The sequence below is a fragment of the Macrotis lagotis genome, chromosome 3 (assembly GCF_037893015.1).
Source record: "Macrotis lagotis isolate mMagLag1 chromosome 3, bilby.v1.9.chrom.fasta, whole genome shotgun sequence".
NCBI classification, from domain to species: domain Eukaryota; kingdom Metazoa; phylum Chordata; class Mammalia; order Peramelemorphia; family Peramelidae; genus Macrotis; species Macrotis lagotis.
The window spans coordinates 220,170,453-220,189,726 of NC_133660.1; the positions used below are offsets into that span (position 1 = coordinate 220,170,453).

Genomic DNA, 19,274 nt, shown 5'->3' on the forward strand with positions numbered 1-19,274 from the left:
TGAAATGGTAAACAAATCACGACACCTCATTAAAAACATCTTTATACTACAACACATTATTTGTTGTTGTTTTTCGGTTGTATCCAATCTTCATAAACCCTTTTGGAGTTTTCTGGGCAAAGATACTGGGATGTTTTGCCATTTCCTTCTTCATCTCATTTTACAGATGAAGAAACTGAGACAAAGAGGGTTAGGTAACTTTCTCAGGATCATACAGTTAGTCTGAGGTCAGATTTGAACTCAGATGAGTCTTACTGGAAGTCATTTTATAATTGCATGAGGAGGAGGAGGAAGGCATTCCAACTAACAGATGTAATCACCCAGCTCTAAATTCAAACAACTCTGGGAAATTAAATCTACAGGGTTGATACAAGGACAAATCTTATATGTCAATCTTACATCCCACAAACATTGTTTCATTATTTGGTAAACAGAATGCATTGTTGGAGAGTTCACTTAAAAATAAATTCCAAGCTTGTTGAAATATTTGCTTTTTAAATTAACTACTTTGATTCAAGTCTTGGGGGAAATGTCAAATACAATACAAACATTGTGTGCTGGGGCAAACAGCACAATAATATCTATTTATTCTGGGATGACATTTAGTTTATAAGGAGCAGACATCTGACTAACCCACGAAGAAAAGTCCCACCATGTATGTGATACAAATGATCACATCAGACTCTCAACATAGTTGCATTAACACATAAACACACTAGTATGTATGTATGCACACACACATACACACACACACACACACAAACACACAGGGGAAAATACCCTCTACTTTAGGCTCAAAGATCAATATTTAATACAGACGCCTTCTTCACCTTTAGACCTGTCCTTAGAGAACAGAATACCCCTAAGCACTCTGAAGCACTAAATAGTATTTAATGGGGCAGATAATTTTCTGAGTCACTGAGGCTCTAGCTGCTTCATCTGATGTGGTAGAAGGGAAAGGCTTTGAAGAAAGGAATCTCAGACTCAAAGAAGTCTTTCTGCCAGCTCATCAAAAAGAGGACTTTAATTAAAATTCAAAACTATCAAGAGTCAGAAAAGGCTGAGTGTTGGGAGTGACCACGATGAGCAGCTGATATCACTGCATGCCACTGTTCCAACTCTAAGAGAAGCAGATCACCAACCCTCGATAATAGCTCCCATTTACAAAGTGCTTTATCCACACTATAAGAAGGTAGTAGTGCAAATATTATTTTTCCTATTTTACAGATGAGGAAACTGAGGCTCAGGAAGGTGAAAGAACTCATCCATTATTACATGGGTTCTCCTCATTCCAAGTCTAGTACTTTTCTTTTGCAGCATGTGGCTTCAATATGGTTCCTGTTTAACAATGTTCCAAAAGGATGATAATTGAACCTAAGGCAGTTGATGATATTGCCCTCCTTCATTTAAATTGATTTTACTTGCATGTCATGGCCATCACCTTCCTGATGTTATGGGCCTCTTCAAGAATAAAGGGCAAATTTAATGGACACCAAAAATCTATCTGTGTTTTAGACAAACTTACTTTACTTAGCAGATTTCTATATCTTTGGGATTTAATCACATATAAATAAAACTTAAGCTCTTAGTTAAAAAAATTTTTTAAGACAGCAAAAATTTTTCAGTGCTTTAGATAAAATTTCTAGATTTCTATATCTTTTGAACTTATAAATAAAACAAAATGTACCCATAAAAAAAAGAATAAAGGGCAAATGACAACGACCAACTACTCTCTCTTCCTTTAACACTAGAAAAACCAGAATTTAAGGATACCGCAGAGGACCAAGCTGTATCAATTAATACAATGTACTTGCTTATAGGAGACAACAGGTTGAAAATTTTTACTTTAAACAAGAATCATAATTTGTGCTTGTCATTATTTGCATTTAAAAGTACTTGTACAGATAAGAGAAATCATAGTTAATTGAAGTAAAATTATTTTAAAATTCTTGCATAAAATCCATGCACTGGATCCTTCTTTCCATCTATCTTATTATCCAGTCATGGATAATCCAGGCTTATCACAGTCATGAACCTTCTAGTCATTCTCCCTCCTTTCTCAGTCTTGCAATTTTTCTCAACCCCTGCTCTCACACTTTCTTTGAATCTCCCAGGTTATCAGCTTCCCAGCCTCCTATGATTCTCATTTTCATTCTCAGCCTCACAGAGTCAGACTCTTCATCCATGATCCAAAACTCTAAAATTCTTCTCCAACTAAAACTACCTATCCCTTAATTTCTTTCTATCTTACCTGCTTAACTCTACTTTTCACCCTTACCACATCCACATCACCCTTTTCCCTGCCTTTCCCTGCAACTCTGGCCTCTCCCTTCACAGTCTTGACCCTCTGGTTAAAGCTTTCAACAGTACTATCAAATAGCCACCCTTGAATTCTTTGTCCTACTAATGTAACATCAGTAATAGCTTATTAAAACTCAGTCTTTGGATACTCCCAAATTCATCTTCTCCATTCCTATTCCCAAACTACTAAACTTCTAGAGGAAAGTTTAAAAAACACTGGGCTCTCTATAAATGTACCCTAGACAAACTTCTCTTTTTTCTCTTTGCTTTTCCCCCTTGGCAATATCATCAGTTGCCATAGGCTCAATTATTATCCTAATGAAAATGAAGAATAATCTAAGCATCCAGTCCTTAATCTCTCCCTTGAACTTAAGTCTATAGTTATTACCATCATATTTTAACAGCCAGCATTTACATAATGCTTTAATGTTCACAAATATCTCATTTCTTATACTCACAACAACCCTGGGAGGTAGACCTATCATTTTTCACATTTTACAGATGGTCTAACAGAGATTAAGTGATTTGCCCAAGATCACTCAGCTATTAAGTATCTAAAACTAAGATTGAATTCAGGTTCTTCTTAATTCCAGCGCAGTGCTCTATTTCTTGTACCACATAGCCATCAACTGCCTTCTACATATCTCCACTTACATATTACATAGGTATCTCAAACTCAACATGTCAGAAACAGAACTATTTTTTCCCAAATCCATCCTTCCTCCAAATTTCTTCATTTCTAATGACACCACCATTCTAGAAACACAGGTTAACAAGCTCACAATTATCCTCAATACTTTTCCCTCATAAGTCTCATAATCAATCAGTTGCCAAATCTCATCAGCTTCCAACAAATATTACAAATTCACTTCTTGACACCAACAAAGCCTCTAACCTACTTCAGAGATCCTCTTGGCTTCTCATTTCTACTTTTGCAGTAGCCTCCTACTTGGTCTTACTGATTCCTTCCTCTTATCTCTCCCTCTGGGGTTCATGAACTTCATTTTGAAAAATATTTTGAAAATGGTATTTCAATATTAGTTATTTAATTCAATATCCTTTTTTCTGTAATTCTATATTTCATTTTTATCCTATATGTTATTTTATTCATTTAAACACATTATTCTAAAGCAACACCGACTTCACCAGACTGTGAGAGTCTTAACTATGGAACAAAAAGTTAAGAATCACTACACAGCTGTCAAATTGAGATTGCTAAAACACAGATTTGACTATATTCTCCTCTGTTCCCAACCCCCTTTCAAAATATTCAGGGGGTTCCCTATTTTTTTCTCTAGTATGAAATATAAATGCCTATGCTTGTCAGAGCTCAGTCTGACTCCCATCTACCTTCCCTGGCTTAATTCATAATCCTCTCCAGCTTGAGTGAAACTAGCCTTCTGGTTCCCCACAATCTGCAGAAATTCTTCCCCATGTGGAGCATGCCCTCACCCCCCCCAGAATCCCTCCCTTCCCTCAGAGTACAGTTCAATACTTCTAAAGAAGGCCTGTCCTAATCTTCCTAGTTAGCAGCATTCTCTTTCTCTACAAAGTGCTGGATACCACTTTGTGAGTGTATGCAAATATATGTGTATGTGTATTCATACATACATATGTGTATGTACATATATATATATTGCATTTACTTGTGTACAGGTTCGAAAAGAGAGAGGATAGTATTGCCCTAAAATTCTACAGTGTATGTAATATCAAAAATCTTAGGATTAGATTTGGATTTTACCTCCAACTGGAATCTACTTGTATTTAGGAGGGGTAAAAAAATTCCAATATCCCTCAGTATACTGGTACCAGGGACTTTTTCCCCATCAAGACTCAAATTCAGACACCAGACCATGTTGATCTGTTCCATATGTGGGGTGGTTGTGTATCATCTCCCACTATCTTGAGATAGAGATAAGAAAATGAGACTTAGTAGGAATTGTCAGGCTCTTCAGATCTGATCTCCAGGTATTTACAGACTCAAACATAAGGCTCAAATATAATGCCTGCTTCATGGCTCTTGGAAAAAGAACAGTCTAACATTTCTCTGTCATCACAGGATCCTAGAGGGTTGAGACCTCAATCATCTAGCATTTCCTCATCCTTTGTTTCATTTTTCTCTTTTATCCCCAGTATCTTCCCTAATGCCACACAGCAGGCACTTTATAAATGTTTACTGACTTGGTTAAAATTCAAAGGAGTAAGCACAGAAGAATAAGAAACCCCAATATGTTTGAAATTCTGAAGACATAAAAAGAAACAATTCAATGTAGAAAAGCAGAGGCCATCTAAAGGGACCCAAGAGATGAACAAAGGAACTTCATTTACATTTTTAAAGGACATCTATCAAACTAGGACCTGGTAATGGAGAATAAATTTAAATGTGTAGTACAAGCCTCCTATAAGAACTATGCAAGAGGGGTGGCTAGGTGGCACAGTGGATAAAGCACCACCAGCCCTGGAGTAAGGAATACCTGAGTTCAAATCCAGCCTCAGACACTTAATAATTACCTAGCTGTGTGGCCTTGGGCAAGCCACTTAAGCCCATTTGCCTTGCAAAAAACTTAAAAAAAAAAAAAAAAAAAGAACTATGCAAGAAGTGTTAAAAGTTCAGAATGAGATAAAACTGATAATGAATATTAAGGACAAATGTAGGCAGTTTTTTTTAGATATTCTGGAAAACAAAAAAACAGAGGAGGACTAGACCCAATACTTGTGTGAATAGAATGATAACAGAGGTCAAAGAGTGATTTTGAGATAGAAAAAGCCACCCAGAAAATTGTTAAAAGGTATTTGGAATCCAGCTGTCCTTGATGAGTTCAAGTCACAAAAACTAAACAAACTAAATCACAGGTTACTAGGAAAGGGAGATGTGACTAAAGAGTTCTCATACTTTCCCAAAGGCAGCCTCAGAAATTACTGACCAGTCCTCTGTAATGGTTCTCTACTGAGGGGAGATTAAATTTATCAATTTCCCAATACTCTTTCCCTTAGTCCTTCCATCATAAGGACATGCAAATTTACACAATTTGGACTTATCTGTTGGTTCCTTATAAGGAGGACAAAGACAACTTCTGATTGGATTCTAGGACTAAGGCTGCCCCCACAAGATGATTTGCTTAACTAGGAATTCTGGCAGAATGGTCAACCCAAAGACCCGCTCAGACCTTTTCATCTTTTCTTCTTTTTTCCCCTTTTCCCTGTTCATAGGATAGACAGATCAGATCAGATCAAGAGGTGAAGCCTATGCACGTGTAGTCTCCTTCCTAGAGGAACCATCAATGGCTGCCTTGGTTAGTTACATAGGCTCACCTATTATTTTCTAAGCACAGTAGCCCAAGACTGGGATTTCTTGGCCCAAGAAAAGTCAACAGTTGAGACAATAATAGTTTCTTCACAAGTCCACAGCAAAAGCAGGTATGTCTTTGCCTAGTGAGTTTGAGATAGGAGTTCACGGACAATGTCTCCTGTGTAAAGGGAAAGAATTCCCTAGGCAGCATGATCCTGGAATGTTGCTTCTAGCAAAGAATAGTAATTTTGTGGGTAGGACCAGTCTTAAGGGTTTCATGAAGAATAAGCTTGTTAAGCAAGTTTCAGAATTTGGAGACCTGACTTCCAGAAACAGGAAAGTTCCTGGGTACCATATCTTTTAAAAGTAGAAAACCATCACCCACCCAGTCCTTCGAGCTAAAGGGGCAGCAAACGTTAAAGCCACACCATGGAATCATCAGATTGAGGCATTTCCACCCTGCTATTACAGTTAGTCACTAGGTCATCACAAGTCTGATGGAAAGGGAGTTGTCCATCTAGCAGTTGCAAAGAGTGTTTGCTTCCCATAAGGAGTCCAAACCACTGGTAGAGAGATGAATCTTGAAAAGACCATGTAGGATCCTGTGAGAAAGCCAGAGATTTTCTGAAATGTTTATCAGTGTTTTCTATATCTATTTATGGACTCCCAGTGAGTCCTTCACATTTACAATTTTTTGTAAAGCAACATAAAATTTATCCTATTCTTACTCTGCATTTGTTACTCTTAATGCTTATATAGGAATTGGGGAGCTCGAGTTACCTACCTATGTGGAAACTAAAGACATAAGCATATTTGGAGATTTTCCCAGAGAAAACTCCAGTTTGGGGCAGTGAAGTAAAAATGTGGGTCTGACCCTAAGATCAGAAGTTTAAGAGCCCAGAGTCCAAGATGTCAATTTAGTGTTAACTTGGAAGTAAATATTCACTGAAATGCTATAGGAATATGTCCTTGTGTGGTTTTTTCAGTCATATCTAACTTTTCCTGACCCTACATGAGTTTTCTTGCAAAGATACTGAACCAGTTTGCCATTTCTTTCTCCAGCTCATTTTACAGATGAAGAAGAAGAGGCAAGTGACTTGCCCTGGGGTCACATAACTACTGAGATTCTGAGGCCAGATTTGAACTCAGGAAGCTTAGTCTATCCACTGCTCCACATAGCAGCACCAAGGATATGCACTAGGTCCTGTTAAATTTAACATATTTATCAATTATTTGAATGATGGCATAAATGACATGTTTATCAAATATGCAAATGACATCAGGCTGGGAGGTATTGTTAACTGGATAACATAATCAGGTTACAAAGAGAGCTCAAGATGATATGATGAAAGACTGAATCAAATAAGATAAAATTTTATAAAGGTAAAAGTAAAGTCCTAGTGTTTGGTGCCAAAAAGTATGAAATGGAAAGAGATGAGGAGGAGTGAAAAATGACAGAACAATTGTTCATATGTAAAAGACATGGGGGTTTTGGTGAAATAAAAGCTTCACCATAAGACAAATACAAATTGGAAGCTCAAAAAAAACCTCTGTAATATTAGAATCATAATATTAAGAGATACCAATTAAAACAAGTGACAATCCTGAAGTTCTCTGCCTTGGTCGGAGTCCATTTGGAATATTGGGTCCAGTTCTAACTATAACATTTTGGAAAGAACATAAGCAAGCTAAAGAACATCCAAAGGACATGCTGAATGGTGAAAAGCCTAGAGCCCAATGTTGAAGGATATTTAGCCTAGGTTTATTCAAGTTGGAAAAACAAGGGATTAAGGAAGATATATTTGTCTTCAAAGATTTAAAAGCAAAGCGATATCACATGGAAAGAGGGATTGGATTTCCTGTGCTTGGTCATAGAGTGAAATCAGGAGTAGTGGATGCAAACTTTAATGAAGTGGTTTTAAAAGGTCTGACATAAGGAAAAACTTCCTGACAAAAATATCCAAACATTGAATGAACCATCTTGGGAAATCATGGGTTCTTATTAGAAGTCTTCAAATTAAGGTTAGATGATGACTTTGTGGGAGGCTCATAGAGGGAATTCTTGACCAAGTCCATGGTTTAGACTAGATAGCCTGTAAAGATTATTCTAATTCTTCTAATTTCCCTATGAAATGTCAGGGATTTGGATAGTCTCTTCCCCCAAAAAAAAAAAAAAGTGGTTCAGTAGCAACAATTGCTTCAATCCATTTTTGGTAGTCAAGAAAACCAAGGAGTCTTAGGATGAACAGTTATTATGAAATAGAACTAAGCAAACAATCAGCCCTATACATAAAATTATAAACTGTACTATTTAAATAATATTAAGGGGCGGCTAGGCGGCACAGTGGATAGAGCACCAGCCCTGGAGTCCGGAGTACCTGAGTTCAAATCCTACCTCAGACACTTAATAATTACCTAGCTGTGTGACTTTGGGCAAGCCACTTAACCCCACTGCCTTGCAAAAACCTAAAAAAAAATAAAATAAAAAGAAAGAAAGAATAGGTTAAAAATATCATAAGTAGGAAGAATTTGTAAAGTTGCTGGTCCATCATCTTTGTCAATTATAGACCACTAATGAAAATCCATTTCAACACTTGATAAAACCATTTCTGTACTATAAGTGGCAGGATGGAGTAATTCCTTAAAAATTCCTTTAAAAATTACCTTCCCTAAGGGGCAGCTAGGTGGCATAGTGGATAAAGCACTGGCCTTGGAGTCAGGAGTACTTGGGTTCAAATCCAGTCTCAGACACTTGATAATTACCTAGCTGTGTAGCCTTGGGCAAGCCACTTAACCCCATTTGCCTTGCAAAATCCTAAAGAAAAAAAAATACCTTTCCCTTAAAAAGGGAAAACTGCAAACATACCACTTCTTTCCCCTCTCATATGCCCAACAATCCAAAATTTAAAAAATTTTAAATAATACTGTTTCATATTAAACACAATAGGATGTCAGTAAACTATAAGAAATATTCTGGAGGCCAGCTAAGTGGTACAGTGAATAAAGCAAAAGTCTTGGAGTCAGGAGGACCTGAGTTCAAATCCAGCCTTAGATGCTTAATAATTACCTAGCTGTGTGACCTTGGCAAGTCACTTAACCCCACTGCCTTGCAAGAAAGAAAAAAGAAATATTCTGAAATGAAAAAAGGAATTAAAAGTTCATATCTACCAAGCCTACAAAATATTACTAATTGGTACTGCTGAAATAAATTTCCTTCTATCATAAACCTCAGTGAAGGAAGCAAAGATAACAGAGAATGTTTACTCAAATAGGCCTAGTCATTAAAAGCAAGAACAAAAAACAGCCCCTTAAAAGAATTGCTTTTTTAAATTAAGTTTATTTAAAGTTTAATTTTTAAAAGCATGTTCTCTTTAAAAAAAAAAAGAGTATAATAGCTTCCATGGGCAAACTGACAAGCTTGAAGTGAGAACTAAGCTCTGGAGTGGCTTGTGAAGATTAGAGTAGTAACATCCTTCTGATATAAGCTGTCACAGAATCTCAGAGCTGGAAACTACCTCAGAGATCACATCTAAGTCATGGTAAGTGAGAATCCCCTGCATAGTATCCTCAACAGGAAATCACTCAGCCTCCACTTAAAAACCTTCAGGGAAGAACAAGCTACTGCAATCTAAAGCAGCCTATTCCTCTTCTGCATAGCTTTGAGAATTAGGAAGTCATTAGTCATGTCAAAGCCACATCTATCTAGAAGTCTACAGCTTCTACCCACTACCCAGTACCTTTACCACTACTTCTTTCCAGTTAAACAGAAATGTCTTAGACCCACATGAGGACTTTAATCATTTATTTATCAACTGGTAAAAGAATGAACAGAACAGTCTGAAACTCAAAACTTGATAGTTTATTATGAATTTAAGACAAATGAGTTCTTGAGATGTTATTTCAGACTACAGAAATCAAGATGCCCCATGATACTCTCACATATAGCAAAGTCTTTAAATTTTATTAAGTATTTTCTCTTCCTAATCAACCTAAATTAGGAAGAAGTCACTGAAGCAGTAAAGATGACCACTGGAAATTAGAAAAAAATTAGAAAGAAGACTAGAAAAACATTGATGAGCTGAATGGAGAAATCAGAGATGATAAATCCCAGTCATGATAACTTTTAGAGATAATTGTTTAAACATCTCATAGGGAACATAATTAACCATTATCCCACATCTAAACAAGTGATCTAAAACAAGACCTAGGAAACAGTGCTATGAAACTTGAGAATATTGTCATTTCTGAGGCCTGGTACTCACTAGAAAAGAAGTTGAAAAAATCACCACAAAATATTCATTATCCCCTTCCTGTGAGACAACTATTGATGTTATTATTAGGCTTGGTTTCATTAAATTTAAATTCAACATTTATCTTAAGCATCTAATACATGGTCATTCAGCATGCTATCACAAAAAGGCACAGATTTAGCATCGAGAGACCTGTACTCATATTCTGGCTTCTACAAACCTTCTACAACCCTTCTACTAGTTGAGTGACCCCATGGGCAAGTCAAATAATTGCTGGACCTGTTTCCTCATCCACAAATTCACTTGAATTCCCTATCTCATAGAGTAGTTCAGTAAAGAATTTTTAAAAAGCTTACTAACTGGTAGTTGTCGGGAAAGAACTTATTTGTCTAACACACCTAAGGAAAGCCCTCTGCTTAGCTTACCTCTGCCTCACCTTTTCCATTGCTGATGTAAGGCAGAAGTCCAAGAGGATGAACTTTACAGGCAGACATGAGAAAAATCTCTCTCTATGAGGTGGTGTGTACAGCCTAATAATGCACTAAGTTGGGAAGAATGAGACTCTGCCGTCACCCCCAGAGCCTATGTGCTTCAAAGGAACAAGTAACTGCATGCCTGCATTAATATTTATGACTGACACCTGCAGTCCATCTTTGTAAGATTAAGAACTCATATCAAGTAGGATCTCAGAGCCAGCTATTTTTTTAAGTGTGGAAAGGAAGTGCTGAATATGGTATATGCAAATCTAACATGTTTATTTGAAGAAGCAAAGATCAGGTTTACTGATACAATTTTTTTAAGGCATTACACTTTTGAATGGTTTGAATGTCCTAGAAAAAGGAAAATTCATAGTCCAATGGATACACTCCCTTTAATTTTCAAAAGGATTTGTGGTTGGAAAATTAGGCAAGGACAAAGTTTATGACTTGTTACTTAATATTTATTGAATATAAACAATTAATGAGGCATTGTACAAAACAACTGGTCTCTGCCTTTTAGGGAGTTTACACTCTAAAGTTTACTTAGATAAAACATGTATGAGATATGTATATGTGTATATAAATATATATATTTATATTTATATATACACACACACACACACACCCAGTATGTAGAGTAAACTGCATATACCTAAACCACACAATGTTATCAGTCACATAGGGTGGACTTAACTTTGGTTTAGATAGTGCTTCTTCTCCTCCAGCATCTCTAGTTTGATATGCCACACACATATTAAGGAGATGAGACTCTTTAAACTATCCATTTAGTATATGAAAGCACCCTAATGGAATTTTTAAAAGGTCTTTAATAATGGAAGGAAGAACACAGCAAAAGAGAAGTAGAACATAATTCTAGGCACTTAGGTCATAGAATAAGACCAAATGTCATGAAAAGTTCTGTTTTATTAAAGGAAAGAAAATAGGTATAAGTGAGTTTAGCAAGTAGTGAATTAATATAGGCACCAGTTAACTGACAGAAAGTTTTAATATGAAGAGTAAGGATGGACTGAGGCTGAAAGATCTATCTGTTCTTCCTCCCCAAATCTCCCATGTTCTTCCTCCTTTTCCTTCCTCAAAAAATCTCTGTGTCCCTTCCCCTCCATTCCTTCTATAACCCTGTCACCCCTAGATTACTGTAACAATCCCTTTGTCTGAATCCTTAATTCCAGTCTCTCTCTCAACCCTTCTCTTTGACTTTCAGGAGCCCTCACTGCCCACCCTTTCCTGTCCATCCCATTTTATTTCATACTCCTCTCCTACACACAACTCTGTCCAAGTCAGCAGTTTTCTTATTCCATAAGCACATCCAACTTGTACCTATCTATGTATCTTTTTTCATGCTGTTTTGGCCCGGAATGGGCCACTCCCCACCTCCTCAATATCAGCCAAGTCTACTTCAACTAGTTTCTCTTCCATAAAATCTTTCCTGACCATTTCAGTCTTCACTCAGAGTCACTTTCCCTTTACTCCTATAAAAAATTACAACCCAAACTACACTCTGACATTAATTTATATGTTTATTTTGCACCCTCATTCCCCACATTAGGTTCTACATTTCTGGAGGTTTGGATCTATGTCATATTTTTTTTAGGGTCCTCCACTGTATCTATTAGAATACACAGCAGGCATTCCACAAACACCTGACTGATTGATAAAAAGGTCTTTTTAGGGAACTATGAGATTTTTCCATAAATATGCTATCAATATGCCTAGAAAATTGAATGGAGCTTTTTAGAAAGATCAGAACAATGAGGGGAGGCAAGAAGAATGACAAAAAGTTAATTTATAGTGTGACAGGCTCAAGAAATAATATAGCTGGAAGAGGACTAGATTTGGAGTCGGTAAAGTACTTGGAAAAGAATTCTAATTCTGGTTCTACTCCTTCCTGCTGACTTCAAGAGAAGTTCCTTCACTTCCCTAGGTCTCAGTTTTCCTCATCTGCAAACAAGAAAAGTTGTACTTGACCTTTTAAAGTCCTGCCAGCTCTCAGACTGAGTCCATGAGTACGATCTCTCCTAATCTTCACAAATCCCTCCATTGAATCAGGGATGAAGAAATTCCAGCTCTAACAACAATGGGCTTCTTGAGTGAAAGCAGCCAATAGGTAAAAACAACACAAGAATAGTATGGCCATTATGGTCTACTACACTCTCTAACTAAAATAAGACTTAGAAACTGAGAATCCTGGATCACTGCCCTTCAGTTTACAATAAAATGCAAGACTCCTGGAGTCTAGAAAGGGAATAATCCTGAAGACAAACAAAGGGGATAAGTCTGTGCCTATGCCTCTCACACAAGCTGCTCTAATATCAGTTAATGAAAATAACTAATTCTTCATTGTTTGCATTAACTAACAACATATCTTGAAGAGGCACTGCCTATAGGCAATCATGGAGGCCCAGAATTTAATAGATGGAAAGTTGCTGGATCACATTTGGGCAATTACTCCCCAAATGAAAAAAACTTAATGATTCCAAGCTTGTCACAGTCATAATTTCAATCTTTTTAACCTAAATAGTCTCCTGGTGATGTTATATGGGTAACATCATGATCTTGTTAGAATCAAAATTACAAGTGTTCCAAAGGGGGAAGGAGGCGAGGAATAAGCATTTTATGAACCCCCTACAATGGGCCAGCCATGAGGTTAAGTATTTTTACATGTTCTTGTTTGAGTCTCCCAACAACCTTATAAGGTAGATGCTATAATCCCCATCTCACAATGACTTATCTAAGGTCATACAGCTAGTGAGACCTGAGGTTGAATCTGAACTTAGATCATTCTGATTCCAGACCCATTCTTCTAGCCACTGCAACCATCATCTGCTTCCAAAGGACAATGGACATTAGACATATTACCAATGATGACTTGTGCCCCAACAGTGTCATAAAAAATATCAGACCCACATATGACCAGAAAAACAAGGTAAGCCAGTCATGTACAGAGTGAGGGATAATAAATGGACAAATACACTGGTAACCAGTGGATTAGGCAGCGTCTCTTTGGAGGATTTGGAAAGATATAAACAACAATCACCTGGGATAAAGCAGGACAAATAGGTAATAAACTGCAGTAGTCAAGAAAGGAACTATATCAATGATGTTACTGAAGCAACACAGTCAACACTGCTATTCAATTCTCCGTATTTGTTAAGTCAAATCATATTCCACTGAAAGCTCTTAAAGTTGACTCTGTTGAGGATTTCTAGGAAGCACGGAGGCTCAAGGGGAAAACGATACTCCCTCCCATATACAGTAATATTAGATACCATCCACTTTCAAGGATCTTGATATGCTAATAAGCATAAATATGTGTGTCCCTTTTCAAGCAACTGATTAGCTGTGCAACCTTAAAAATCCTATGCTCTGGGGCAACTAGGTGGTGCAGCAGATGGAGTACCAGCTGTGGAGTCAGGAGGACCGGACTTCAAATGTGATCTCAGGCATGTAACATAATTACCTAGCTGTGTGACCTTGGGCAAGTCACTTAACCCCATTTGCCTTGCAAAAAAAAACCCTATGGTCTTCTGATCCTTTGATGTCCATTTTATTCTCTCCTTTTGTTAAACTGCCAGCAGCACAAGGCCCAGTACCACTCAAAAAAATGTTTATTCTTTGAAACTTGTAAGACTAAAGACACCTAGGTTGATTTGTCCCTCATCCTCCAGAGAAGGTAACAAAAGACCTGAGTTCAGTTTCTAATTTGACATTCCTTTTTACCTCTAGGTCTGCTTTTCTCAGTTGTAAAATGGGAATAACCATAATTATATTACCCACTTCACAGGGTTAAAAGTGTTGAAAATTTTAAATGTTGAAGAACCACAGGAAATTAAGAGTTTGGTACAAAATTCTATTTTTGGAGATTATATATATATAAGCAAGATGTGACTATAAAATAAGGAAACTAATTCCTGTGAGGCTTAAAGAATCCATCACATTACTGAGTTATACCTCAGAATAATTATAGCTCATTTCTAGAATGCTTTAAAGTTTTTACTAATAGCTAGTATTAATATAGTATTTCAGAGGTTACAAAGTGTTTTCCAACCATGATTTCATTTGTGCCTCACATTAGCACTATGAGGTGTTATAGCTATTATCCTCATTTTATAGATAAGAAAACTGAGACACAGGAAGTATAAGTTGTCCAATATCACACAACTATTAAGTTAGTCAAAACTCAGATCCAAGTCTTATTATAAAAAGGTCAGTGCCCATTCTATTCCACCTCAGAAAAAGACTTGTCACAAGAACCCTTGGTGGCAATAATATATGATATCCATTCTAAGAAGTGAAAACAGGTCCATAGAGTTTTTCACTCATAGCTAAATGCACATACACCTACAGTATATCCATTTTCAATAATGGATGTATTAATTTCAAGAAGAGAACAGACTAGCTAAATAGCTGATATTTTATTTCATTTCCTACAGCCGATCCAATAATTACAAGTAAAAGATCCTGGTGATTTATCAACATGGTATCCATGATGCTTACCTATAAATAGGCAGTTATGGGACAAAGAACTGAAATGTTCTATCAAATAAACACAATAAAGAATTGTGGGAAAAGCAAAGGATCAGTTGTAGTCTGGAAGGGATGTTATAAAATATTTCATCTAACTCCTCTATTTGACAGGAGAGGACAGACTTTCAGAGATGGACTTTGTCCAAGAGCATTCAGGTGGGTATCACAAACTGTTGGTCAGACCAATAACATGAATTAAACATATTATTTATTTGGTATACTGTTGGCTTAACCAATTAAAAAAATATTTGAGGAATACAACTATTCACTATGAGGCTTACAATAACTATCCTAATGCTTTCTCATCAGAAAGATGACAAAACATTAGGGCAAAAAGCACTCTTTTCACTCCAATTTGTGTAGGCTATTATGTTGTATTATCAGTTAACTAGCAGAAACTTCAAAATGATGGTGTCCCAGAAGCTGTGCAAATTAAGATATGAAGATGTATGCTTTGGAGTCACCTACTGAAAAAGGGCAAAGTCAAAGAAGTAAAACATATTTTTTTTTCCTGTTCTATATAGATAAAACATTAAAACATGAAAAAAGGATAAAAAGAGATTTACCTACACCCTTCCATCCAATCTGAGTTTTGCTGAGTCCTCGAAATCTTAAGATAATAATTTCTCCCAAACTCACCCTACAGAATAATTTTCTTGGATGGATCTCATTCCCCAGAACAGACCTCAGCTTCTAATCAAGGGCAGGGCTGTTGACAAACAGCAGTGTACTTCCAGACCTATCAACAGCCCTTTGGTTGTAATCTGAGAACCACAGATGCAATCCACAATGATGGTGGTAGAACTGGCTGAGGCTCTTATTCATTAATGCAAAAGAGTCACTGTTTAGAAACTAGAAGAATTACTCCAATTATTTCTTCAGCAAAGTTAAGAGCATTAGTGTTAAGAGTAAAATGAATGCTGACAGAAATTTCACAAACTCCAAACATTAATGTGAAAACTAAAAGCTTCTTAGCTGTATTTCTAGCTAACAGATGTCATTTATGTGAGTAATTTAATAAGGGCATAAATGATAGGCAACTCGTTTTTTTTCATTCTGCCTTTTCATTTTAACTACATTTAACTGGTTCTATGTTTAAGGGAAAAGCAATCTGATAAGCAAGCAATTCTCAAAGTGGGGGGGGGGGGTGTCTGGGATCCCTAGAGACTCTGAGACCTTCTGTAAAGTCAAAACTTTTAATAATACTAATTTAACACAAAACTCATAATCTAGGATGTTTTAATTTCTAATATGGTAAATATTGAAAGATTTAACTCACATAAACAAAAATTCTTTTTTTTGAAGGCAGGAAGCATTCCTCAACAGTTTTTAAGAGTGTAGAGAGATCTTGAAATCATAAAGTTTGAGAAGCCTTGCAATCAAGCCAAAAGTAAAATACATTAAAAAAAAAAAGTCATAATATGACCAGCATACTAATAGCCACTTGAGTCATCATATTCCTTACCAAAAAAAAAAAAAAAAAAGGTTGTGGGTGAAATCTAAACTCCCTAACCTCTGGGGCAGAGTTCTCTCTACAAACAATGCAGCCAACTTGTTAAACTTCAATTTGAAAATCAACAGAATACCTGCTAATTACAGCAACATCTAACTTCCTTTTGCAAGCTGAAAAGTCAGGAAACTTGAACGGAAAACATACTTTAGAATTCAGGCACCCAAGATACTTGTAGGCATCCACTGGCTACTACCCATTAATCACAGCTCACAGAAGCCATCCTCATACAAGATGATGACAGTGTTTGAAATCATGAAGGAAAACCCTGATGCTGCAGAGTTCAATTTTAAATTCCTTCCCTTCTGTTCACCTGCTCCTCAAATTCAACTTCAATTCTGCTCATAAGTGCTCCAGGCTGAAATCCAGTGCACCCCAATCAACCTCCAAACTTTCTGCCCAGTCCCACCACCTCGAATAAGAAAATCCAGACCTCTAGGAGTCCTCTGCCTCAACTTCAAGGAATTGCCTTCCTTCTCCCCCAAGTCCCTTCAAGTCTCCTTAGAGCCTCAGGGGGCACCTCCAAGTCCACCCTGGTCACTAGCCTCAGCCTTTCAACTCAAGAAAAACTACTCATTTCTGTTTTCTGATCTGTGAAGGGAGGGAGTTGGTGGCTTAGATGATCTTTAAGGTTCCTTCCAATTAGCAATTCCATGATTCTTCTCTCCCCTCTATTCTTTTCCTCAAATCCTGACCTCCTTCCTGAATCTGGTCTCCCCATCACACCCTTCCCCATCACAGGTCATCCTTTCTCTTCCCAGGGTCCAGGTCTTGCCCTTCACCACGGTTACAAGTCAGGGACCAAAGTTCCAAGAGAAAAGAATGTCTCTCTTCCCAACTCCAGTACAGCCCATCGGGTACTAAAACTGTTTATAGTTGTAGAATGTGCTTAAGGGACTGCAATATGGTGCGGTGAACCTCAGAGTACCGAGAAGTTGGGAAACCTGGGTTCTACTCTGGGTTCTCCCTCTAACTAAAGTAGCCAGAATACTATTTAACATCTCCAGACTTCAGTTTCCTAAACTATAAATTCCTCAAATTTGGACATTTTCTTAGGAGAAATTTATATAACTGACTTCTGAGGTTAAAGGTGTAGTGAAAAGTAAACTGGATTTAGAATCAGATGGTCGGTGATCCTTTCACTTCAACTACAAGATTTCTCTGATCCAATGCAAAATCTCTACGACTCTGGAAAGATAGAATAGAAACTGTATTTAAATTATTCCCTGTTGTCCAGTTCCTCCACCTCACTCGCTCCTATTCATCCTGAGACCCAGAAAAAAGAAAATTCTCTTAGGTCTTTCTGGTTTTATTGACTACTGGAGTGAGAAAACTAAGACCTGTCCATGGCCTTGGAGATCTGAGGCCCCATCAAAAGACAGTCAAGGAAACTGCCAGCGATCGGGTTTATGATTTTGGCCAAGGAATTTGGCTCCTAATATGAGAACAAAAGAAAACAAAATGACAATTCCCACAGACCCTGAGATACCCCCTTCGGGTATCACCGGGAGGAGAAACCAGAGGGGAGGAGGGAAAGAGAAAAAAGGAGAGCAAGTCCCCCCTCTTTAGAATGAATGCCCCCCAAAGAGGGGAAGGGAGATGGAAGTAAAAGAGAAGGGCTGTACCCTCTCTTTGGAAGCCCACCCAATTCAAGACCCCCAGGGAAAGGTGGGGGCAAGTGTAACGCGGCTTCTTTTCGCAGAACAAGGGGACCCGCTCGCACCCCTCCCGACTTGGGGGGTCGGGGGAAGGGAGCGGTGGGTGACCAGGGAGGAGACCCACCCCGGGCACCCAACTGTCCAGGGTCTCGATGGGCCAACGGTGGGGGGCGATGGCTTCGGAGATGGGGGGCAGGAGCAACAAGGGGGAGCCGCTGGGCAAGGACGGGGGCGCGGCCAGCGGGAGGGCACCCGGGGGCGGGGCCGCGGGGGGACGGGGGGACTCGGGGGGACTCGGGGGGACGCGGGAGGCGGACACCCGAGGGGGGCGCCCGGGGCTGAGAGTGAAAGCACCCCGAGGGGAACAGGACAGGGGGCCCCGGGGGAGGAGTGACAGAAATGAGGGGTCCCGGGGCGGGGTGACAGAAATGAGGGGTCCCGGGGCGGGGTGACAGAAATGAGGGGCCCCGGGGCGGGGTGACAGAAATGAGGGGCCCCGGGGGCGGAGTGACAGAAATGAGGGGTCCCGGGGCGAGGTGACAGAAATGAGGGGCCCCGGGGCGGGGTGACAGAAATGAGGGGCCCCGGGGCGGGGTGACAGAAATGAGGGGCCCCGGGGGAGGAGTGACAGAAATGAGGGGTCCCGGGGCGGGGTGACAGAAATGAGGGGCCCCGGGGCGGGGTGACAGAAATGAGGGGCCCCGGGGCGGGGTGACAGAAATGAGGGGCCCCGGGGCGGGGTGACAGAAATGAGGGGCCCCGGGGCGGGGTGACAGAAATGAGGGGCCCCGGGGCGGGGTGACAGAAATGAGGGGCCCCGGGGCGGGGTGACAGAAATGAGGGGTCCCGGGGCGGGGTGACAGAAATGAGGGGCCCCGGGGCGGGGTGACAGAAATGAGGGGTCCCGGGGCGGGGTGACAGAAATGAGGGGCCCGGGGGCTGAGCAGCACGGAGGGGGTGGGGACCCAAGGGGCGACCTGGGGGTAGCGGGATGCGGGGTTCTAAGAGGGGTGACGAGTGTAATGGGGGATGGGGCCGAAGAGGGGGCGCCTCCAGGGCAAGGGGGGAAGCAGCCCGAGAGGGCCCCCGGGAGGGGGCGACGGGAGCACAATGGAGGCGCGAAGGCCGAAGAGGAGGTGCCCGGGGGCGCCGGAGGCCGGGCACAATGGCAGGGGGGGCGGGAGGGGGCGCGGGACCCCGAGGGGGCCGGACGGGGACAGACAGAGAGGAGAGGCCCCGCGC

General features: G+C 39.5%; 1 protein-coding gene across 2 annotated transcripts in view; it reads right to left on the reverse strand.

The window, feature by feature from the left end:
• RGS12 (regulator of G protein signaling 12) overlaps positions 1–19,274 on the reverse strand; it is a 249,029-nt gene that overhangs the window by 229,674 nt on the left and 81 nt on the right. The gene's annotated exons all lie outside the window — the stretch shown is intronic.